We start from the raw sequence: 26,981 nt of genomic DNA, 5'->3' as shown, positions 1-26,981 counted from the left end.
CTCTCATTTTGTTTCATTTATAAGTTCGTCATAAATTTTATATTAAATATATTATAATAAACATAAATATATTATACAAGAAAAATGTGATTTATGTATTTTTTACGTATACAAGTTTTATCAGTAAAGTTTGAATTGCACTGAACATACTACGTGGATTCCATTAATGAAAACAAATTTCCACGAATTTTTGAAATAGAGTATATATGTGTATAGATAAGTATACTACTTCTTATATATAGTATTGTGCATATTATGCATAATAGTTTTAGTATTTACTGTTTTATATCATCAATCATCTGGATTAAACGATTTAATTTTCTTAATTATTTAACTTACGAACTCTTCAAATTAATTAACAAAAAAAAAAAAGTCTAAGAAATCTGAAAACAAAAAAAAGTAATTTCAGAAACCTTCCAAGGCTTTTGTTTGCCACATAATTTTGCTTATAACTTTGCCGCCACCACACATAATGACACGCCCACTTAATTTATTTTTAACACAAATGCTCGTATCTTTTCTTTTCTCTATTTTGTTTTTCTCGCTACTTTTTCTAACTAATTTTGTTTTTATTTTTTTTTTGCGCTGAGGGTGGCAACACTAACATAACTTAAATTCATAACTCAAAAATTATGGTAAAAAAGTTCATTTCACTCCCTCTCCGCTACGGCGGCGGCATGTGTACCTGCATTTCTCAACAATTTCGCTTTGGTAGCATGAATATGAATACGAATGTGGTTAGTCATTTGCTTAAGTACTTTTGTTATTTTACTCGCTGTTGTTATTGTTGTTATTATTGTTGTTGCAACGGATTTTTTGTAATGTCTTCAAGCACAATTTAAAACGTCGCTAACACTTAATCAATCAACGTCCTCCAACAAATCGGATTGCGCATTTAGTCTTTGGTCTTTGGTTGTTGGTTGTTGGTCTGTAATCTTTACTCGTTACTCGTTAACCACATCAAATCAACTAACAAGCAGCAACTTTCATAGATTTTTTTCTATTATTGTTATTGTTTTTAATTTTATTTTTATTTTATTTTCTAAGTATTTTAAAATTTTAGTATTTCATATTTATTTTTTTATTTAGTATGATATATGAAATTATTTTTTTTTTATATCTGTTTGTAAGATTTTTCATAGGTTTAACATGGCCTCAAGTAGTAGTCATAGCTCATAAGTTGCATGTGGCAGTTTGGTTAGTTCGAATAGTCAACAACAACAACATTTATAACTGATGTGCATCTATTAATTCATTTAAATATATTTTTTATATATGCATTTGTTATTATATTGTATTATTATTATTATTAATTTGAAAATAAAAATGTTTAATTTTATAAGCCCCCACCACATAATGGCTAATTCGCTGAAAGACACGCTGTCTCGACGCTAGCCTGGCATAGTTAATGAAAAAAAAACACGTTCAACTACAAAATACTCAATGGCAGACAATCAGCGTACGTACAACAGCAACACCAACAACAACAACAACATTAAAGTGGTATTATCAGTAACAACAACAACAACTACTACTACGGACAGGGACTAAGTACAATTTAATTGTTGTTAAAAGTTGAAATTTATTAACTTATGCCCAGGCAGGCTACCTGTTTAACTGCATACAAAGCTGTTAGTTAGTCAGTCGTTAGTGCATTCATTCCCTCTGCACACATTTCCCCCCTAACAGTAGCAAGCACACGCATACAAAATAACAGCTAAGCACGTCAATGCAAAATACATATTAAGAAGCTTTCGCAGTGTTTAATGATTTGAAACGAAACGAAGTTAAAAACCTTGTTAATTTACGAACAGCATCGATCGCAACAACAACATCAACAACAACAACAACAGCAACAAATATGTTACTCGTATTGATTTGTGCTCACGAAGATTTGTTGTTGTTGTTCCACTATATTATTTTATTAAATGATCAAAACGAGCTTTAGCAATTGTCGTTGTGGTAGTGCTTATAAAATTTTATGACTTACACAAGTCATAATGATAACGGCCAATTACATTATTTGACATTATGATCATTATTATTATTCATATTCTCAATCTACATAAATAATAAATTAAATTTTGATTAATGAAGTTTGCACCTGAATTTGCATTTTTGTTATTGTTTATATTTGTCTCTCTTCTTCTTCTTCTTCTTCTTCTTCTTCTTCTTCTTGTTTAAAACGGTGCTTTTATTTGATCTTTTATTATTACTTTTGTGCGTAATGCATTTATTATACACTTAAAAAATTATTCAATTATTTTACAATTATTTACAATTACAATTATAATTACAATTACTAATTTTTTTTAAGTTTTAATTTCTATAAAATGTTTAGCGTTTTTGTTTTATTTTATTATCATTTTTTATTTACATATTTTGTTATATGATTTTTATTTTCTATTACTACTTTTATACTTTTCATATCTATTCTATTTTATAATATTTTTCAATATATTGTTTGAATTATATTAAATACATTAAATTACCCTTAAAACATTTATTTTTGTGTTTTTTTAATATTTCATTTTACATTATTGTTAATTATTTTCTTTGTTTTTGGCGGCAAAGTTATATAAGCGTTTTCCTGATGATTGTATTTCGCCTTAAGGATTTGCGGCAACTTTATTTCATTTGAATATTTTTAGTTACTTTAAGTCATTAAATTCGATTTTCGAAAAAGAACTGAGATCAATCCACTAATTCGATACGAAGAGTGCCTGAGAGAATTTTAAGTCATAATTATTGTAAATAGAATTCGAGGCTGAAAAAGAAATATAATAGATTCGAAATTATAAGAAAATTAGAGTTTGTATAATAGATTTGGCAGTTGACAGTTTAATGCTGTCTAAATAATTTAATATTTATATAGGTATTAAGCATTAAAAAATATATGTTGGTAAAATCACAGAGATTGAGAAGGATAGTAAAAGTTGTAAGAACAGAACTCTGATATGCTTTAGAGTAAAGAAAAACACGTGTTATTAAGTGTATCGTCAAAGGTATGAGAACTCTTGGTAAAAGAAATTTAAAGGAAGTTAATCAGAAATGGCAGAAAACTTAAAAGAAGCCAAAATGCAGCCACATCGTATCGTAGCTTTAAGTAATAATGATGATCATGTTGTCAAAAACCTATTACTTTCTTTACACTGAACAAGTGAAAAAATAGAAGAACAATCTTATAAATCTCAACTAAACAAATTGATATAATTTGATTATAATAATTTAAGATTCTTACAATATGAAGCAACAATTTATATACTTTTTAAGTCTTATTCAATCTTTTATTAGAACTTCCTAAATGAAGAAAATTCAATTTAGGAAGAACTTATTATTTCAATATTAAATGAACTAATTTAATATTAAATTAAACATTTTTAACTGTGAGACATTATATAAGTATTTGTGTGTTCAACAAGTCAAGCAATAAAAAAAGTGCTGCAAAATAGCATACATTTGCATTGCACTTTGGTGTGCTTTGGCAATAATATTTCTGTTTGATTTTTATATTCATTAATGGGATCGTAAATTATTTATAATTTAATAACTATTTTTTAGCAATATTTTTTTAAAGTCGACTTGAATGACTTGAAGAATTTTAATTGCATTTTAAAATGTTTAATAGGTGACTTTAACGCATGTGAGGTGACTTTTGCGACCTCACCTAATTTGTCAAAACGAAATTGTTTAGTTTAGCCACACAAAATAAATTCATTTAAGCTATTGTTATCATTAAAGAAATACATTAAATACAAAATATTAAACTGAAAAAGTCGTAAAGTATTTACAAAATAATAAAACTTGTAAATTATAGACTTTAATTTTTTATCACGCAATTTGGTGCATTTACTTCTAATACATGTCAGCTGGCAATTTTCTTCGGCAATAATTAAGTTAAAGCTTCTTAACTTCAATTTATTGAAATGAAATAATGTCTTAATCAAGAAACCTGACGAATCTCGTCCATATAGAATGATGCATCATATAAATTTTATATTCATGTACGGATCGTATTTAATCGTATCTGGAGGTATGTTCCGTGCTCACATAGTTCTCTTAATAATGTTCTTTAAAGAAGTGGAAGTACTTCGCTTTGTGTTTTTATGTTGTGTGAACTATTTTACTAAAAAGCCGCTTTCATTCCGAGCTTTGAAAATGCATCTGTGATTACCTGTTAATAATGCAATAATTTTGGAATATTTCATTGCTCTGAGGCATTTAAATAGATTTCTGTAACAATAAACCGCCAACTGTCATAGTCAAAGTGATGCAATATTAAAATTTTATGTTTATGTTTTTATGCACGGCAGGATGCCTTTACGATTGGTTTTAGAAGTCACATTTTTTTTAAATAAATTTTTTTTTATTGTTCTTGATGTGTTGGCTACAGTTCGATTATGATTTTACTGAATATTTCTTTAAAAATTTTTGTTTAACATATCAATAAAATTTTATTGGGTGATATAAAAATCTTAACAGCTTTTGCCCACCCTGCCTTTACTGTTAATTCATTACAGTTTAATGTCGCTTACAGAAATTCTTTACAACTTCTGTAAAAAATGTGAGCTTAATTATGCATCTCACATCATCGATGATTGCTTTTATATAAATTTTCTTTTTTAATTTTTGTATTTTTAACTAAGAAACTATATAACACATTTTATATATTAAATATGTAAAATATTTTCGAAACTAATTTATTTATTTTTTTTATATTTTCAGACTTAAATCGAACATCAAATCACAAACTCAATTTAAATGAACTGTTTAAACTTTTTGTGGTAAGTTTCTAATTTAATTTATTTTATTTACATATTATGGAATGTGACTTTTGTGACTTTAATATATTATTCACGTTCGCAAATTAAACTCTGTGTAGTTTTCTAAGGTTTCTATTCTGAGCAATAAAATATTCGGTGTATTCATGCCAACCTTTATTTTCTTTAATAACAATAATAATTCAAGGTGGTCTCTTTTTTTCTTAATAAAATAAAAGATGTTGGTTTCCTAAAAGAAGTCAAAACATCATCTCTTATTTAAACTAAAATTTATATACATATATTTTAAATTTTATTTTATATATAGTGAATTCGTATAAATTAAGAAAATTCTAATCGTGAAAATATATTATTTATATATTAAACTGTCGTAATCTTTGAAAAGGAGCAAGGAAGTCATCAATCGAAAATGCAAAGCATTTTTGCTTTGCATTCTGCATCTAAACATTGTTGCCAGCCAAAGTTTAACAACATTTTCGCTTGCATCCAGATTACATGCAAATTTATTGTTTTTAGAAAAAAAAACAAAAACATTACAAACGAATGTTAAAAAAAATAAAATATATACTATGGTTATATTTATTTTTATTTTTATGCTAAACATTTTTTTATTTCAAATATTTTTTATTATTAGCTTACGATAAGGGAAACATTCCGGGTAATTTATCATTTTGATGAAGAGTGATTGTCTTCATTATTTTTATAAGCAAAATTATTTATCGTTTATATGTTGTTACGCAGTTTGATTAAATTACAAAAGTAGATTTCATATTAATAGTGGACTTTATAGCAATTGTAGTGGTATTAATTACTAATTAAATACATAAAAAAATATAAACAAAAAATAAAGTTACATATAATGAATTAACTTCGCTGAAAAAAACCTGGCAACAAAAAAGTTGCATGCGAATTAATTGCAGGAAATTGCGGCTCTGAACAGTGGACCATGCTGTGGCTAGGATTAGCTAAGAGTTTGTTTTCTTCATTTTTTTTTAATAATTTTATTTTATTATTTTTACTGATTAAAATTATGCATAATTATTTTTTTATATAAATTTAATTAAACTAAATAATTATAATAATATTAAGCATGTATAATTAATAGTTGGGAATTTTTATAATGACATTTTTACACAGTTTTTTTCACAGGTTTTAATTAATAATAGTAAATAAATAGTATAAGCATATATATACATAAATCACAAAAAAGTAAGCACTAATTTCTTATGATGTATGTCTTAATATATGTATACACCCGATACATACATTTATTTAAGCAATGCACAGGTGCTCTCGATCGATCTTGTGCCTAAAATGTCTGTTTAAAAAGTAAATATATAAAAAATATTAAAAAAATGAAATAAAATTAAATAAAAAATTTTAAAATATGTACAAATTAATAAAACAATAAAAATGGATATTTACACATATAGGCACGCATACAAGCGACTACTCCACATTGCCTTTTGAGGTGGTGGATCGACCGAAACTCTGACACCAGTCCGCCTTCAAATGGACTTATATGAGCTACACTGGCCATACGCAATGCAACACACATGTGTTGCATGTGCTCGAGCGGTGCTCACGCGTCAAAATCGCCACTGCAATCGATGCGGTTGCTAAGATCATTGCAAGCGGTAAGTTCGGTAAGATCGGCAAGATCGATCACATATACCAGCCTGTCCAGTTGCGCATTAAAGTGTCGTCTTTCTTAATGTTTCGCATAGATAAATTTATGCGCATAAATAGTCGCACGCATGTGTAAGTTAGTCGTCCGTCTGTCCAACTGTCTGTCTGCGGCTGTCCGCGTCTATCTGTTTGCTTGTAAAGCGAATTGCCTGTCACAGTTTTTTGGATTGGAAATGCCTTATAACTCCTAACTTTTCAACATTGAATTGCTATTTTGAGTTGCATTGTCAGTTGTAACTTTTGCTGTTTTTGTGTTGTTTTCGTGCGTAACTTGCATGGGAGGCGGAGGAGTTGGAAGTCATTTGTGGCTCTGTGACCTTCCAGAGCCGTTAAAGAGTTAAGGCAACAGCAACAGCAACAGCAACTGCAACTGCTGCCATTGAAATTGTTTAACGTTCTAGACGTTTTTGCCTATTTTGTCGCTGTTGCTATTTAACAATTATATTTTTTTTCTCGATTTTAAAGCTTTTGTTTTATTTATTAACTAACGTTAGTGCGATCGACCAATTTGGTATTAAAGTTTGTAAAATTTATTAAATTGAACAAATTTATTTTGTTGACTAACGTACAAGTAAAAAGATTGATTGCTTCTCCGTGGCATGTAATTTTACTTGATAATTTATAATATATTTTTTTTATGATGGTGATTGATAAATAACTGCAGCAAAATTATCATATAAAATTAAAAATGCATAGCACTAAATATTTTTTATAGCATGCTATAAAATAGTTACATGTTGAAACTTATTGATGTGAGTTTTTGTGCAAATGTGTAATTTAACTTACTTATACAACAATTTGTTTTTGTTACTCATTAAAAAAATATTAAATACATATATTCAAATGAAATTGCAATCAATTATAATGATAGATTTTTTTGTTATATGAAAAATAGCTTTGAAGTTGATTTGCTGCAAATTTGAGCCAAAATCGCATGCAGCATTTTTATTGCACAAGAACTGGGACGGAAAAAACGTTCAATCGTAAAGTTGTTGAAATTCTAAAATTTTCTACTGACAATTAAATTCTAAATGAAGCACATTTGTTGCTAGTATTCTGATTATGAGAAATATTAAAAAACTTTCCTAGAGTGTCAAATTATAAGGAAAGAAATAATGAAATCCACGCTAAAAAGGTCACACCAACTACGTTGGGTCAGCGGAAAATGTGGTCAAGTAACGAATTCTCGTACTACAACACAAATTTTAATTAGCGCAAAACATAAAAAATTATTAAAACATAAAAATGAGTCAAAATATAATAAAAATTAAAAAATAAAAATAAAAAAATAAAAATTAAAAATTAAAAATGAAATAAAAATGCCAGCCAAGCGAAGTTGTCAGTACTTAAGTGGTCAAAGGAAAAACTTGCTGCTAATAATTTTATTCCCGCCTCATACGGCTTTTGTTTATAACTTTTATATATACATTTTTTAATATTTATTCCTTAATTTTTATTATAATTATTAACTGCAATTTTGTTAATTGGAACTACAGAATTTTGTTCGCTGGTCGTCGCGTTTTTTCTTATCTTTATTTTGTCTTAATTTTGTTTGTTAAGATTTTTTTTCTTATTTAATAAATAAAACATTTTTTTAATTTTTTTTGTTAAGTAATTTTAGTAAATTTTTATGTATATACATGTTTATTATTATTTATTTATTTTTTTTTTTTGACAAATTTATAATTTTTGTTTATGCCAAACCAAAATGTTTTATTCATAAAAGTTTATGTTGTTTTTTGTTTTCTACGTGTTTTGCTTAATTAAAATTGTTTTTTTTTTGTTTTTGTTTTTGTTTAATACGCAATTCATTAAGAAATATTTTAATAAAGCGAACATTTTTCCCATAAAATTAATAAAAAGGCACATAAAATAAAAATAGCCTCATTTGCATAATCCTTAGTTGATATTATTTATTGTGAAAAATGAAAATAAAAATACAACAACAACAACAACAATAACAACCATAATAGCCACAAACATTAAAAATTATTAACGGTTCGAGTTATTAAAATCTGATAAATCTTTTGATTTAATATTTAACCAATTAAGTTGAAATGAGCTCAAGTCAAAACTGAAAATGCCATAAAATTTATTATTACCAAAAAATTAGTCTTAAATGCGAAAGTAAGATAAAAATCAACTCCATATGATCGATCTTGCATAGGAAATATAGAAAATGTTTGTGCCTCAACAATTAACAGCAGAAGCACAACAGAGCACAACAGAGTAATTAGCAGCGCTAATGAGTTTCGTTACTGTTAAATAGAAGAAACTAACAGCAACATGTTAAGCACGCCTTCGCTTAAATGTAATTATAGCTCGGTAGGGCAGTAATATTTCAAGCAGACTATACCGTTCAATTAGTAGTGTAAGAGTGTAAAATGGATATTATACAATATTATAAAACATTTATTATTATATGCACAAAGGTAATATACAGTCTGTATAAAATGGAGTAGTTTGGTTCAATAGTAGATTGAGAGTAGTAGATGTTTATTGGGTTCTTTTAAAATAAATCCAGAATATATATTTTTATTGAAAAGAAATTTCCTTTAAAAATTTAGAGTTGTACTTCAGATAGATATTATTTTTCAAGTCGTCTTTTATTGAAGTATAGAAATATCAATATTGTAGAATTCCATTTTATTTATTTTTATTTTCATACTTCGTTAGGAGTTTAAGGAGTATTTAAAAGTTTTCCACAAGTTTGTATTTTGTGCTCTTGCTCTCAACTCGTCAAACGATTTGCTTGGCTCCTGCTGAACTGCCCTTCTACAGGTCATTGCTGGTCTGCCTCTGCGCCTACTCCCCTGAGCGCTCTAAGTAAGTGCAGCATGCGCGATATCTCCATAAGGTTTACGCAGTGGGTGACCAATCCAACCATATTTCTCTCTTTTTATCTCGTCGTTTACGTTTGTTTAGTCCGTGATTCTCCATAACTCTTCATTTGAAATCGTTCTAGGCCACCATATGCCTAATATGTTGCGCAAGCATCGATTGATAAATGATTGCGTCTTCTTTCGGCTTCGGAGTTAGCTAGCCAGGTTTTCGATCCATATTATGCATATAATATGGATCCATATAAAATTTATTAGATATTTTATTAGATAATATAAAAAGTATTATGCCGATTTTGTTATTAGATAGTGCTGATGGTTATATATCTGGCAACAATAATCTATTTACATCAGACGATGTAATGTTTGGAAGGTGACATTTCAGGCCACAGTCTTTTTATAAAGACATTTGTGTAATGTGTCACTCGTGTTAAACATTATATTTGTTGGGATGTCTTAATGCATTCATCGTATAGCTCGAATCTTGCCCCAATTGACTATAGTCGGCAAAACTCTTTTAATTGGACAGCTGAACAGCTGCTGAAATTTGACCCAGTTCTTCGTCATTAAGTCGAAGAAGTTCGAAGGAATTATAAATTCACTCGCAAAATTACAGGTGGTCTTGAATAATAATGGTCAAAACAAACGTTCAAAAATGTTGAAAAATATACTAAAATACTGTGGGTACATATTATATCAACCATTATGTTAATTAATTTTTGACTTAATTATTACATATTATTTAGTATTTATCTATTCTTCAATGGTGTGTCATTTAAATTATCGCAAAAAAGAAAATGCACTTTAATAACTCTCTCCCTCTCGATCTCTTTAAGATCAGATCACTATAAGTTTCAACATTTGTTTGGTAAGCTGCTCTGCCATAAACGCAGTTCCTTTGGTTACTTCAGTAACCAATCCGCTTACATTTCCTTATTTATTTATGTCTTTATAAATTCAATTTATATGAAAATTAAGTTTTTAGCGCTTCTGTAAAATCATAAACTTTCCAAATGAACTGCAACGCAACCTCCACGCAATCGTTGTAGCTGCAATAGCAACAATAAATTGACTGGCAATGTGCGAGCAACTTTAGCTTCAGTACAAAAAGCACTAAAAATGATCATCTAAAAATCAAAAAATCGCCCTGAGCTTCAAATCATAGCAGAATGCAGCTATTCTCTGGTGTAAGCTTCCTTAGCCTCTATAAAAGCCAACCATATCGAAGCGGCTGAGATGCAATGCGAACAAAAGTAAGGGTAGCCACAGCCAATGTGCCAGAGTAGTCGAGGATTAGCTAAAGCAACATTACATTACGAACGGCAGTCGCAACATTACTCAAATAAGCAACAATGAAATTAGCATGGACAGTTGAAGTTGAAATTAATTTGTTGCCAGCAGAAATTGCTACCAACTACACAAAATGTTGCTGCTTGCTGAGCCGCGGTTTGGCGGGTAGAGTAGAGGTGAGGAGGTGATGTAGGAAGTGGTTTTGTGTAGATTGTTGAAATAAATATTAATTTTATTTTATAAAAATTTTCATTTATATTTGAAAAACATATTTTAAGGCTAATAATTGTTTGATTTATGTACAGCACTGTAATAAATTTTCTACACATTTCTGAAGCCTACGAATAACACAGCAGTAAATGGAAAATTAAATCATTTATGTTAAATATATAGAATTAAATAATGAACAAAAGTCTTAATTAAAAAGAATAGAAATAATAGAAATAATAATAAACAAAGAAAATCCAAAAATATCAAATAGGCGAAGTGCACCGACACATCATAGATCATCACAGATGCCAACCCTGATTTCGTGCTGCATTTTGCAGTGTTGCATTTGCGAACGTTTATGTGTGCGTATGTGCGTGTGTGTTGATGTCGTTGAGTCTGTATGCGGTTTGGTTGCGAAAATATTAGGGAGACATTTGCAAATGGGTGCACCGCAAACATTGTGGCCACATAACGTGTGCAGCGCAACATTAACGCAACATTAAGTTGAGTCGTTTAACTCTCAAAGGCAATTGCGCCACACAATGACCACAGAAATCTCAAATCCCAAATCCGAAAACTAAAAACCAAAATTAAAAATAAATAAAAAATAAAAAATAAGTATGAAAAATTAAAAACAGAGAAAAAATCTAATCAAACAAATCGTTAAAAACCACAAAAATTCAATAAATGCGTTTTACATTTTCCTTCAATAATAAATTGTTAATATTCTTTTCTACTTCTTCTCCTCCCTCTTCTACTATAAATTTTTGTTAAGATTCAATATTTTTTTTACGGTTTTAAGCCGTTTTCGTTTTGTGGCAGCAACATTTCACCATTTGGTCTGTTGTTGTTGTTGTTGTTGTTGTTGTTGGTTGACGTTGCTTGGCGAACTGCAAGTGCAGATTTTCGATGTGAAATCCGTTGAGCCTCAAATGTGCATGAGAATTTGCATTTAAAATGAATGTTTTTTTTTTTTTTATTATTTTTATTTAACTGCATTTGGCGTTTGAGTTATGTTTTTACCACTCGAAAGATTTGCCAACTTCAATCTATTCACTTTATTCACAATTTTTTCAATATTTTTTCCGTTGATTTATTTTTGTGGTTTCATTGTGTACACAAATGCATAAATGCACAAATGCACAAATGGATTTTGCAGTTTATTGGCAACTTTGACGCCAGAGTTGACAAAATATGCCTAAAGACATAATTTCTTTGACGTTAAAACATTTTGAAAGGGGGAAGTTGATGTGATGTGTTAGCAACAACAACAACAACAACAACATCAGCAGTAAAAATATTATCAGAGAAATTGAAAAAAGCATAACGGTTACAAAAGTGACAGCATAGATACACAAACACAGATATGGCAATGTTGCTTTGGTGGTATACCAAAGCAACAACAATTATAATAATAACAACAACAACAATATGTGTTGTGATTTTGAAGGTGTTGATATGTGTTTTGTTGTGGCCTCAAGGCTGCCATTTTCTGTTACTATAAATTTATTGCTGTTAAACTCATCAAAACGAATTAATTAAAAATTGTTTAAAAAATGAAAAAATTAAAGAAAGAAAATATATTTTGTCTATTTTTTACATTATTTATTTTATTTATGAAAATATTTTAATTGTTTTAAACTACGAGAAATTGCCGTAAAACAAACAACAACATCTTAGACTGTTAAGCGGCGGGCCATTGGAGGAGTGCACGCTTAAATAAACAAATTAATTAAATTAATTATTGTGTTTAATGGCTTATCTACAAGAAAATCGCTTAAAGACACAATTTCAAAGCATGTTTGTGTGTCTAAACACTAACACAGCCACCGCCATACACAGCAGCAGAGCAACATGTTTCATGTCTAGCGCGCGCTTGTATACAGACGCTTAGAAACATGTGTACAAGTGTGTTGGTGGCATTTCTGCTGGGCGATTATCTCAAATTATGTTGTATTTGATATGCTAATTAATTTTCCTTAAATCAGCGCGTATTATGGAAATTTTGCAAAAACACAACAAACAATTTGAAATTAAAATTAAAAATTTGTAATTTTTTTTACCTCCTATAGATGAAACACTGGGAATGAATATACCTACAATAATTTATGCAGCACAAGTGGCAATTCTATTTTGTTTATTTATTATTATTTTTTTTTTTGTTGATCATTTTAGTTTTATTTTATTTTGGCAATTTAGATTTTATCGCGGACTTTTGGCAGCTGAGCACTTGTATTGAACGTGTTAATAGATTTTTAATTTAGGCAAATTGACTATGTTTTTGGGGCTTAACTAATACACTCAGCGGATTGGTCTGTCTCTGTGTTTTGAACTTGGCCATCTCCCTAAGGCCACAAAACTAAAGAAAATAATTATTTAATATTTTTAATTTACAAAAAATATAATTTTTTTTATGAATTTTCTAAATTTTAGTTACTTCGAGGTGCGCCTTCAGTTATTTTTCTCTTTTTTAATACAAGTAATTATTTTTTAATATTAGTTAATAATAATTATAATTAAATATCTTATCATAACTGTTGGTTTTAGTGGTATTTAAGCAAAAATCTGAAAAAAGGTGTGTGTGAAGCGCTACTAAATGCAGGGGAAGAGTTTTGCATATGACGCGACAGCATGCGATTTATGGCTCCATGTCCGTACCAACTGCAGATTGCAGTTCGTTGCATCTTGATTAATGGATATTAAATTCTTTATTTTAATTGGAAATTAGATAATAAAAAGTGTTAAATAAATATTAGTTAATAAATAAAACCAAAGCAAGACAGAAGCATGGAAGTGTTTAACAATCTGCCAGTTACTTCTGACATAGCGTATAAATCATAAAGACGACAGTGGATTTGAACGGATGATGGTGATCTTATCGAAATTAAAGGTTAGCTAAATGCAGAGGGTATAAAATTTGATGGAAAAAATTATGAAAAAGCAGTTAACTATTTGTGAGGCATTAGAGTGGTGATTCTTCGCACATATACCACACTTAAGGCAATGTTCTACAACAAATTCGTCTCATATGAATGGATGGATGTATTATAATAGCTAGCTATCATCTACCAAATTTCGGAAACAAAACGTATTCGAGTTATTTATAGTTTAGTGGCATTGAATCTTTGTACAGTACATGATCACATATATGTATTTGGAAAACAATCTATTCTGGTGCCATATGGCTTCCAAATCCAATACCTTCATCTGATTTTTGTGAAATCAATTGGCAGCTTTCATCTCTAGAAGAGTTACGAAAGAAGGCTTCCATACTGAAAACTTGAAACATAGAAAATTGTGAGTTTATTAGTGGCCCAATCTCTAAAAATTTAGAAAAAAGTGGCTTTCTTCCTTAAACCCACTTAAACCCGGATCTCTAAAAAACTAAGACATGAAAGCTTCCCTCCTGGAAATTTATTGGTTAGGAAATTGAAGATTTATTAGTAGCTCCATTCTGTAAACAATTTAAATAAGAAAAAATCCGTCCTCGAAACTTGAAGCATAGGAAATTCAAAGTTTTTAAGTAGCCACAATGTCTAATAATTTTAAAAAAGATTCATTTCGCTTATAGAGATGTGATTTATAAATATTATGTATCAAATGCATTATTTGATTTCCAGAGATTGGGAGTTGTGTGTCGATTAATATTGAACCGAATGTCAATATTAATAGACCTTAGCTCAGCTCAAGGTGATTTGTAATGATTATCTGAAATATCATACCAGTAACACAGTTTTTCGATTTTTATCCAATTAATTAAAGTTTAAATTCTACTGAATTTTAATCATTATTGTACAGATCCAGATTCCATAATGAGAATTTTGTCCGCAAAACTCAATATATTGTTTGCTTTTTTATATTGTGTGTAGAGTATAAGTAGTGCTGTATTTTACAGAATGTGTCAAAAATAGTGTAAAGTTCTCAAATCTTTTCTTTTATAGAATCTTTTTTTAATTTGAATTAAACCCATCTGATCAAAGATGGTAAACTAACACTTTTGCATAAAATAAATGTATCTCAAGATCTAGAATGACTATTTAACACCCATTTCAATGAGTTCTCACATTAGATATCCTTTAAAAATTCCAACTATTCTGTACTCAATTCCAAAACAAAAGAAAATGTTCACTTGTCACTTGGAAAACGAAACTTGTTGTCAACAACAATGGACAATTGTGGAGAGAGATACGCCACAAAAATTCCTTAAAAAAATTCAAATAGAAAACAAAAAAAGAATCTTTATTACCACAAAGTCAATAAAATATTTGTATCTACATAAATGCCAGATACGAGATTTACAAATGTGAAAAATCGAGCGACATAAAATTTTGTTGAAGACAAACTTGCGGTTGTAAAACAAACCAAAGCTTAAACTATTGATTTTATGGCGAAGTGGAGCAACAAATGCGCACCAAACTAGACAGATAAGACGACGGATCGACACCCTGACAGATACCAGATACAACTGTGGCAGAAAGACTGACGAACAGGCGCTCTTTTTATGACTGCAGTTGGTGTTGCTTGTTGCCGTCGTTTTTGCGGTTGCAAATGCAAGTTTTCGTTTTCGATTCGCTGTTGCTGTTGCGATTGCAGCTGCAGCTGCAAGATACAGTTGCAGTTGCAGCACAATGCGTATAATGGATTCTGGTGTATATTGCAAACCGACGTCATCAGCCCCACTTGATATAGACACTTGGCTGAGCTTAGCGATGCGGTTGCTGTTGGTGGTTAGCCGTAAATGCGGGTGTTTGACTTCACTTGACTTCAGTCGAGGATATGCAGTTAACATGATGCTATAACTAAGACAATGCATAAAATGAGATAAATTTTATTTGGATACATTAGTAAGCCAAGGAAACAGTATACGAAATGAAACGACATATGCTGAAGTGTTTAAGTTGTAGTTTGCTGCTAAATCAGTTTACAAGCGCGGCTTAATTAATGCGGGAGCTAAGTGCTTTTTGCAGCTGCCCGAGTTGGTCGAGTTACTTGATTTACCTGAGCTGCCTTGGGTTCACGAGTGGTACTGGAGCTTAGCGAAACCTGACCATTTGCATAGGCTTCAGCAGTGCAACAGTGCCGTTTAGTTTTGCTGCATTTTATTTATAATTAATTTTTTAAATTTTTTATAGATTTTTTTCTATAATGTATATATGAACCTTGTGGTTTGTTGTTGGCGAGTACTCGTATCTTTGGTTCATAGCTTTTGGCTCCTTGCAAAGTGTGGGAAAATGTTTTCAAACCGCAACTTGCCAGTGTTGTGAGTTGTTTTTTATTTGTTTTGTTCCTGTCTTCTGTCAACTGATTTGTTGACTTTTGTTGTTGTTGTTTAGTTCTTTAATATTTGAAAATAATTTAGAATTTAGTATAATAAATTTGAATGAATTTTTAAACCACAAAGTGCAACACTTGCGCGCACATAAATCAAACTGAGGACTCAATTGCAAAAAAGCAGCTATGAGAATCTGTGGCAGTCGACAGATCCTTATCAGGCTGCTTTGTGTGCGTTTGGCGCGACACAGTACAACACAGTACAACACAGTACAGCACAGCAGAGCACAGCAAATCTGAGCCAACTAGGAACAGGGAACCAACAGAGCCACGCCACCCGATAAAATCATAATGCAAAACAATTTTTGGTTGTTCTAAAATAAAGCACAGAACATAATTTAGTGGTTCAATTTGGCGGACTTTTTTCTAAATAATTTTTTTGATGTTAAAAGTCTGTGAACGCAGCTCGTTTTCAGTTTGCCAATTTGGCAAGAAATTACAATTGCGCACCTACAATGCAACTTTCTGGCTGAAAATTTGAAGATGCAAAAAACCCAGAAAAAAAGAATTCATAAAAAAATTGCCAAAAATGATACAGCAAATTATGTATATGAGATGTACTAGTTTGCCCCTCACGTTGATTTGCAAGCGGTATGAATGCCTGCCTGTGCTACCGATAAGGATCACCCTTTGGCACAATTTTTGAAAAGGCGCTGGTGGTTGTGGCGGCGGCGGCGGTGGTGGTGGTGTTGGCGTCGAATTTAAGCATTAAAAGAATCGCTTTTGAAATTCTGATATTTATTAAGTATTATAAAAATTTTTTCGAATTTATCTGCATTTATTAATCTAAATTGCATTTTCGTAAATTGCAATGAAATGCAAGCAGCACTCAGGCGGCCAAGCAGACAGGCCAGACGAAGCCAAATTTCACCTGCTTTCACAAGAAATGCAATTTTATTTACAAATACGCATTCTCATGAAGTTAAACATGGAAAAAAGTCGATTATGAAATAAAAATTACAGTGCAACGATACTGCATTCATTCCTGATTAAAGGCACAAAAGGACTGATAAAGCAGGCTTAAGGCTCAAGCCTACATTACTTGCCGCATTAAAAACTGGAAAAAAGAATTATTATTATGGGGCAATACAACTTTTGAAACCCATTAAACCAGGTACTTTACATAAATTGCTCAAGTCTCTTAAAATTATTAAATCAACAATCTGAAGCCAACAATCAACGTTTCCTTTCAATGAATTCTGTTTGAGTTATGGCATTGTAAGCCCCTAAACCTATTTCAATTCCATGCACATAACTATTAGCACATTTACGAGTATTGGACTTTACTTAAAAATCCAAAATCCATAAAATCTCTGAATTACGCAAGCCTCCCCGCAGTAAGAGCGCAGAATAATGCAAAAAGCTGCCAACAGCACAAATCGCCAAAGATTAACTAAACAAATAATTAAATATTTCTACTTAAAACATGAAAAAAAAATTAAATTTAATATTTAAAAATTTTAAACAAAAAAATTAACAATAAAAAACATTTAAAAATATTATATGCGCGTCTCGCTTAATGATGATTGCTGCCCCCTAAGCTTGAATATTTTATATAATTTAGAAGAAAAAAAAACACTAAAAATCATGGAACTCTTAGTCGCAGGCGTTCTCCATTAGTATTACCAGAGTAACAGTCTACGCACACTTCTCCCCCACCTCGCTTTGACCATCTTACTTGGTCTTGGTTGTAGTTTTAGGCGTTTTCGAACGTAGTTTCCAGATTGAACTGGAGGTCAACTAAAGCTCAACTGGTAATTAGCATTTAATTTGCTGATTAATTTAGTAAAAGAAAATTAAAAAAGATTTAACAAAACTTATGTTCAGTTAATTACCAAAAACCCCCAACCGCCCTTAAGTCAAATTGTAGGCTTCGTTTCTATTACTAAAAATACTCGTAATTATCGATAAGCTGCCGTCTTTCTATTGTGAATTGCCTGAAGTATATACCATTTACCATTTGCCATTTGCCATTTTAGTAAATTATTTTATATACGATAAATACTATTAGTTGGTTTAATTTTACCAACAAAATGTTGTGTACTCGTTAGTATCAAGTTGTTTCATATTAATATTTAAAAAAAAATATTATTAGTTGTAATAAAAGTTAGTACATAGTATCGCTGTAAAAATAAAATATAAATATCATTATCTTTAATATTTAAAAATTAACTTCAGAAACAATAAATTATGTTACTTCATTAATAAATTTTATTTTTTTATACAACTGAGATATAATAATAAAATAACTACTAAAGTTGCAAGATCGAAGTTAAACCACAACTATTAGTTGAAATTACTCTGACGAGTAAATATATTAACAGTTTAAATGTTTAAAGAACAACCATTCGAAAAAATTTATTCTATTCGATTGGAGTCCTAAATTTCGTTACCGTTACTAAGTCGAACCCCACACCAATATTTTTATTGCACTTCTAATACTTTCCAATGTGATTACTTTTCTTACGAACTGAAGGAGTTAAGTTATCATGACTAAGGATATATTAGTCACAGAAGTGTTATCTAAAAAAGGCACAATTTTAAAATTCTCAATATTAAAATTAGGATCTTTCGCCTTTATCATTGTTATTATATTTTTAATTTGAGGTCTTCGACTCTATTTATTTTCACATCAAGAATTTTAAAAAGTTCAGTGCGCAACTGATGAGTATTCATAATATTGATAAAACTTTTAAAACACAATAAAGCTTGATAGCTGTAATACCTATATATCACTATATATCACCCTTCGTTTGCAAAATAATTATTTTTCGGGTAGGAATGCTTAAGACTGAACTAAAGCAAATCATGTACCGTTAAATGCATTTTCAAAAACTTAGTCAAACTTAATTACACGATGGACAAGTAACGAGTAAATTGAGGCAGTAACTCGAAACTTTACTAGTTCATCATAAAAAGTTATTGTCAGTATATCGATGTATATGTAAATATTATGTTTGCTTATGGTATAACAGATCAAATCACAATTTGCTAACTAGTTACCAAAGCCACTAGTTTATTTAAAATGTAAACGTAAGAAACATTATATTGAACCACAATATTTTGCTGGGTACATTAAAGATTTATGATCTCAATTAGAAATATGTTAGGGACTTAATAACATAATTGATTTTTTAATATCTACTTACCTACTGACAATTAGTAAAGATATAAATTATCAAATAATAAAAATACTAAAAGTGAAGTCACTAATAAGAAGCAGCAGTCGAAACTATCGTAGCAAATCTTGTAAGTTGATTTAGAATCATTTGTGGTTATTATAACATTAACAAAAATGACTCTCAATATGTTGAAATAGAGTTATTATGATACAATTGATTCGATAAAAGAATCCATATAATTTGAAGTGGAGCGTCATTTATTCAGTTGTGAAATAACTAGATTAATATCTGTATTAACAGGGCACGGGGCTGTATAATGGTAAGGGGCCAGGCTCGACCTGCCTTGTCGAATCTTCTGTAATACATGTCTACCGACGCTCGAAAAGCCATTCAACCAAATATGTAGCCATGTGCTTGTATTTATTAATGTGTCACGCTGGTTTTAATATGCCTATCCTTAAAACGCCTTTCTGAGCTAATGCCACTTTACTTACCTACATACCTTGAAATGATATATAATTCTATGTATCGTCTTTTAAAGATTTTTAAAATTGTAAATAGGGTAGTTAATCTATACTTTTTCATATATTTTATGTATTAGTTGAATTGTTGAATATTATCTTTTTGGTTTTACTAATTAGCCAAAAAACTATTCCACACATTATTGTAATTAAATTATATAAAGAAGCAATGTTCTTGTCATATAATCAGATTTAATTATTTTATAATTATCTTTGGATATTCTTCTAAAAATTTCTTTATCAATATCTTACGGCGAATATTTAATTAAATTAATTCGAAAAATTAAATAAATAAAAATGATTCATCAATTTGCTCCGCTATTGCAAAATATGTAAACAAAATTCTGAAATCAAAACATATTCACAGCTGATATAAGCTGTAAAAATGTAACTCGCACACTTTTTTGGGCTAAGTGGCTAAATGTGTGCAGTGTAAAAAATCCCAAGAAAAGTCTCATTTGGTTTAGCATCAACTTAGCCTAACTCGCACACGACATGTTGCGAGTTAGGCTAAGTTGCGTTCTAAATGAGGGAAATTCTAAGTTGTGCCGATAATGTAGTGATGTGTCGATACTTAGCATATTTTCGAGGTGGCTAAGTCGAGACTAAATCGCCAGGGCTGCCATTTTAGTATTTTCATAAGATAATATTTTCATATGTGAATTTAAATGAATATATGAATATAGAAATTTTCAATAAAAAATAATTTTATTAAAACGTTTTGTTTTATTTATATTAAAAAAAATTAATCATCATTATTAGAAAACTTTTAACCGAAAACTTGATCATTTTGTGCATATATTTTTCATTATTTAATGACCATTTGCAATAAATTTTGTAAATATCTGTATTTTTTAAAATTTTTATTACATTTATTTAATATTTTAAACATTTATTTGATAAAATTTTATTATAATGGTTGTTTCCAAAAAAATAATTGAATTTCTTTTCATTGACTTGGCAATATTGTTTTGATAATTTTTGACATTTGAATAATTTGTTTGTGTTCAACATTGTTTGTAAACAATTTGTATATTGAAAAGGTAAAACATCTTGATCCGCTTTGGCAGCCAAAGTTAAAAAGTGCACAGAAATGTGAACCTGCCTTTAGTTGGGTAGTTCATTTCACTGAGCTACCGAGCTAAGTAAGAAAATTTATTCGACCATAAAAAATATAATAAGGTTAAATAGTGAAGGATCTGTTTTTACCATATTATCCAATTAACAATTTACAACAACTAATTAAGAAAACTAATATTAACCTAATAATATTCGTATTTAGAAGCTCTTCGAACAGAACTCTTGGGTTTGTGATTTGCGCAGCAAGACATGCAAATGTCTGGATTTCGTTGGTATCGCAGTTTGTACCTAAGCGTACGAGCACAACACTTGCCCGCAGCGTTGTGTAAATAACGATTTTTAAGTAATTTTAGTTAAATAATATAATTATATGAAGTACAAGCAATCATTTATTTATAATGGTAAATAATACTATTTAAGAAACTATATAAAAAGCTTCCGTTAAATATGTCAAGCACTCCGACTGCCAGCAAATTGTTTGTTTTTTATGATTATGCCATGGCCAGGTTGCATGCAGCGAGAGTTGTGAGTGGATAATTTTATATTGCAGTCATTTCCTGCTACTGCCGTTGTGTTGTTGCTTTCGTTACAGTTGCTCCCATTGCTGCACACTGCCGCCCGCTCTTGTATTCTGCTGCCTATGGCCCAGAAGCAGGCAGGATAAGCAATAAAAATAATAATAAAAATTACATAAAATAAAATTAAATTGCATTCAAATTCAATTGTAAATACTTTTATCTTGAATTTGTCGGTTGTTATTGTTGCTGTTGTTGTTGTAATTGTTGCTGCTGATGTTATTATTTTCTTCTTGTAAATTGTAATCATTTTGCACATTTTTCTTAAGCACAATTGTTTCTCGTTTATTTTTTTTTTATCCAACTTACGAGTATTATTTTTATTTTCTTTTCATTTTCATTTTTGCTTTTGTTTTTTCACCTACCGCCAAAGTCAAATGTAATTATTTTTGCAATATGCACCTCGAGCTCTATTACAGCCTGGTCAACAGCAAAATCAACAACAACAACAATAACATTAAATTAAGCTCACTACTGACTTCCGTTGAGTGCAATTATTACTTAAAAACCAAAAACAAAAAGGAACAATAAAAATAAAAATAAAGGAACGAAAGTGGTCAGAGCAAGAGCACACTTAAAACAAAAACAAAAACAAAGACAGCAAAAACAATTACGACGGCAATAACCGAAGCAGGAGGCATGAAATACAGAAGCAAAAGCTGCTAAAGCAGGCGTTCCATTCCGTTCCGAACGCGTACGACGACGTTCAATGGTCAAAACAAAAAGTTCGCCTGCAGTAGCAAAAGTTCGCGTGATCAAAGTCAATTTAACAATGAAACTTAACATATTTGTTGAACCAAAGAAAACTAAGTAAAAATAAGTAAAACAAAATACCAATATCAATACCAATACCAATAAAAAAACAAAATAGGTGTAACAATACGCAGTCGCAACTACAACAACAAAATGCCATGCGCAAGGAAAAAACAAATCCTGCCTTCACGTCGCTACGTTGCTGCGTCGCTGCCGTTGTCTCAACAATTGTTACCAATTGCTCTAGATCTTATTTTTCTTCTTCTACTTTACCCGGCACACTTGCGTGGTGTGTTGAAAAACAATTTTCAAACCGTTTTCATTGCAAAAACAACAAGTGCGCCATTATTGTTTCGTTCCCCCATCTGTTGCTGTGCAGTGCAGTTTTTCAACTAAATTAAACCATTGAATTGTCATTAAGTAGCAGTAGCAACGGCTGTGGCAGCGGCAGCCGTACTGAAATTAGCATGTCTCACTCGCTAGAATTGTGTTACGTGCAGGAAAAATAGTAGCAGCAATCGCAATCGTAGTAGTTACAAGCAAACGAGACAGGATACAGCAACACTGTCAACATCAGCCATCCAGCATTCAAATAGACAACGGACGTACGGGCACATATAAATCGCACATCGCACTGTTTATATTAAGAAAATAATCAGTATTAAATAAGCATAAACGGTAACATGCAATTGTGGCGCAGGCGCTTAGCTTCTTGCAGCGGAGTAGCTAGTGGCTAGTAGCACTTACAGTGGCAGCAATTCAGCAATTTTGCCTCACTCGTTGCGATTACACACAAATACGTGTGTGTCGGTATGTGCGTGTAAATTAGTCCATAAAATTGACCTTGCATCAAATTGACTCTTCAATTTGGTTGCTTCTGTGTTGTTCCTTGTTGTTGTTGTTTTTATTACTTTTGTTCTTATTCCTGCACGCCGAAGTGACCAATTTAACACATAAAATTGCAAATTTATGTTTATCGTTCCAATATTGCAAGTGCAAACACAAGCCGGTAAGTGCATAAAGGAATTCTGTTGGCACGGCACTTATAAGGCAGTGTGGTGAATTTAGGTGAATTTATGATGCTTTTATAAGTGACACATTGTGTTTTAATGATATAAACTGTGATGTTATTCGGATTTGAATAATAAATTTTATAACAAAATATATTTAAAAAAATATACTACAAAGCCACGAAGTATTGTTTTTTAGAAAACGTTTGAAAAACATAATCGAAAGAAATTTAAGGTTTCATCAATTAAATTTAGCCACATTTCTGCGGACTTGAAGAATTGAAATATAATCGGAAAGGAAATGGTAAAAATTAGAGCTCTGAATGAATAATACTTATTGATATACCCTGCTTATATACTCTGCATATAAATATTTAGTTAAATTAGTCACACACATTTTGTGTAATTATTTTCTTATCATCCTCTACTTATCTTTTGATATTAGGTGCTTGAAGTAGCAATGTATTTCTTAGAATTAAACAAACAAAAGCGCGTAACTATTACATATATTGTTTTATATATTAGTGTTAGAATACTACTATTTTAAATAATTTCTATTGTTTGTTGTTACAGACCAAATTTAAAGACCTTGAATTCACACTCCAAACGCAACTTAAAAAATTTTTGCAGTTATTTTCTCAGTAATGAATTAACCGTAGGCAGTTACTGCCAATAAAACCAATCAAAACTTAACAGATTATCTAAAAAAAACTTTAAAATTAATTATAAATAAAATATTCACACAAAATAAATCATATTCAATTGTAAACAATTGATACACGGCACGATAATTGCTTGCGGATCAATAACATCAAAAGTGTTATAATTTTTATAGTAAAACAATCGCGCCACTCTATGGTTAATTCACTCACTACTTAAGTCCACACTTCACTACAATAAACTAGGTTGAAGGGTCGTTTATTTTTTGTTTTTTTTTGTAATAATGTTTCTAGTGGAATAGTTTTGTTGATTGAAAAAAAAAAACATAATAAAGAAACAAGCTCTAATACGTAAAAAGATGACAATAAAAAAATTCCGTACCCATTTTACTTGCAGTGCAGTAAGTTCTGTTAATAGAGTATAACAGTTAGAGCTTAGATACGCAGAATATTTTTAACAATTATAAACACTTAACATTAAGCTAAAATATTGTTAATAAACAATTGCCAGAGAGCAAAATGCAAAATACTAACACTAACAAAAATTTATAACTAATACTTCTAAACGCAATGTACGTGAACGTACGTACGAACACCATTTTTATGCAGTCCCCACATTTTGTTTATTGCTTGCCATATCACCTTTAACAATTTACACACTCATTTGCTTGTTTTGTCATTATTCTGTGTTGTGTTGTTGTTGTGTAATTGTAAATAATTTTCTGCTACAGCAGCAGCTGCTTTTTTGCTATATAAATTTTTCGTTCGTATTTTTCATGTGGGGGAGTGGCGTGCCCCCTCATACACTGTCGTGTACACTTCAATGCAAGCAAAAGCTTCACAGCTGCTTTTCTATCATTTTGTTTTTGTAGACGTTTTATTGTGTATAATATTGAAATTTAATGAATGAAAAAAAACAGTTTTAACTCTGCGCTCATTGGCTATGAAACGCGCAGTTTGCATTAAGCGTAGGAGTGTTGATGATTTTTTTTATTAATTTTCTTATTTTATTGTTTTATGAGTTTTTTGTTCTTGTTTTTTCAGTGCTTGCTGCTCATAAGTTAAGCCAATGTTAAGTGTTTAACACTTATGAAGTTTGTTTTATTAGCCATATTTTGTTGTTGTTGTTATTATTGTTTGTGTTATTGTTGTTTTCTTTGACTTCATTATTTGAGTTTTTATTTATTTTTGTTATTGTTATATATGGTTTTATTGTTGTGCTGTTGTATTGTATGTTTGCTTATGCTTGTGTACGTTCGCTTCTTCACTAACTTTGTTTCAGGCATTGACTGTCATGATCGCATACTTGAGTGATTTTGTTCGCTGTTGTTATTGTTGTAGTTTTTGTGTTGTTGCCGTACTTATCAACACCAATTATGGCAACAATAAATCTGCGTTGAAGTATTCATTATGGCATTAATTTCTTTTATTTAATTTTTGCACTTAGACATTTTGTTGAGATTCACAAAGTGTAACTGCAGGCCACTTTATGGCGTCAATTGCATTTCAAGGATTTTCGTTTGTTATTGGATGGTTTGCAGAGTTTGGAATGTACTCTTCTGTTATTTAATCTCTATTGGTAATCATAATGAATATTCAATTGAAGTTATGTTATTTATTGATAATTAAAAAAAAACATTTATTAAAAAGTATAAAAATAAATTCATAAATCTTTTACAGCAGTATAGCCCTTGATGGATCAGTTGTACCGTAATCATTGCTAATTGTTTCCTATAATCCAATTTGACGATTCTTTAATCACGTTTATCTAATTACTTCATTAATCCATTTTTTCCTTAACCATACTATGCCCTCGCAATCGTTGAAATTTTATATACACAATCACTTACAAATGCCATGTATTAAGGGTTTCTATAGTGCAATTTATTTTCACGTTTATCCTACCAATTTAACCATCCATCAGGTTCTCTCAAACGCTAAAACTTTTTATATGTTACATATGGTTTTTGTAGTCATAATCAACGGAACTGTATGCAATACAAGTTATAACTAAGACACACAATGTCAAACTAACCTGTGTTTCTCTGGATATCATGTTCCTACAGATAATTTATTGAATAACACAATAACATTTTATATTACTTTTTTTCTTAGAAATAATTAAAAACAAAAATAATATATCATCATATAATACATAATTTAAGATAGAATTAAAGTAAAGCATGACTTATCTTTTAAATATGTTGGAAATAATTTTAGCACTTTAGGACTAATTTAATAATAATTTAAGACTAATTTAATTTATGACTGATTTAGACTGGGCTTCAGTGTATTGCTACTTTTAGTGAGTTATGAATTTTTAAATAAAAAAATACTTTAGCTTCATCCTAACTTCTTCTGTTCTACGCTTTTGGAATGTTTTTGTAGACTTATTTAAATATATTCATCTTCTTAATGTTGATTCAGTTAAATGTCCTCTTCACATTTCGAAGCTGCTCTTCACTAATATCGAATGCAAGTGTTCATATTTTAATAGGAATTCCAAATATAAAAACAAAACTAATAAATGAAATATCAGCGTTGATTGCCGCTGATATGGGGGCGATCAAGCATACAAATAACTCATGCTCTCGCATGTATATAAACATTGTTAAATGTTGCTATACACACAACTGCGCAACATTTGTTGTATATTTGTTTATCTATGTACTTAGCAATTTTTATTTGCTTAAAAGCTTAACAAGACGACAAGAAGGCATGGAACTGTCAGTCTCGTCTTCATTTACTGGCTAATGGCCTCTAAGTAACAAAAAAAAAAATAAAATAAAATCAAAAAAAAAAGAAATATAAAACTGATATGAAATAAATAAAAAATTTATGATATCATTACCAATAGTAAAAGTTATGGCCATGTTTAGAGTTAGTAAGAGTACTTCAAGTACAGTTTTTTTACAGTGTAACCATCTAATTACTTTAAAGTATGAGCTCATAATTATTTTTTGTTAATTACCATTGCAAAAGTGCTTTAATTGTAATTTCCCAATTGTTTTTGGTTTTTGTGCATTTTTCCATACTAAATATCGCGTGTATTTAGCGCTTGTGTGAATTACAGTAGCCTCATTGTCATTTTCACATTATTTATTTATATAAGCTTTTGTA

At 30.1% G+C, this 26,981-nt stretch overlaps 1 protein-coding gene across 1 annotated transcript in view; it reads left to right on the top strand.

Moving 5' to 3' along the window:
- Positions 1–26,981, top strand: part of LOC119670655 (zinc finger E-box-binding homeobox 1) — an 88,073-nt gene that overhangs the window by 52,727 nt on the left and 8,365 nt on the right. Inside the window, exon 2 of the mRNA XM_038081007.1 lies at positions 4,726–4,784. The gene's annotated coding sequence lies outside the window, so the exon portion shown is untranslated. The remainder of the gene's footprint in view (positions 1–4,725; positions 4,785–26,981) is intronic.

This window comes from Teleopsis dalmanni, chromosome 1 (assembly GCF_002237135.1).
Source record: "Teleopsis dalmanni isolate 2A chromosome 1, ASM223713v2, whole genome shotgun sequence".
NCBI lineage: Eukaryota > Metazoa > Arthropoda > Insecta > Diptera > Diopsidae > Teleopsis > Teleopsis dalmanni.
This window is presented reverse-complemented; position numbering and strand designations above follow the sequence as displayed.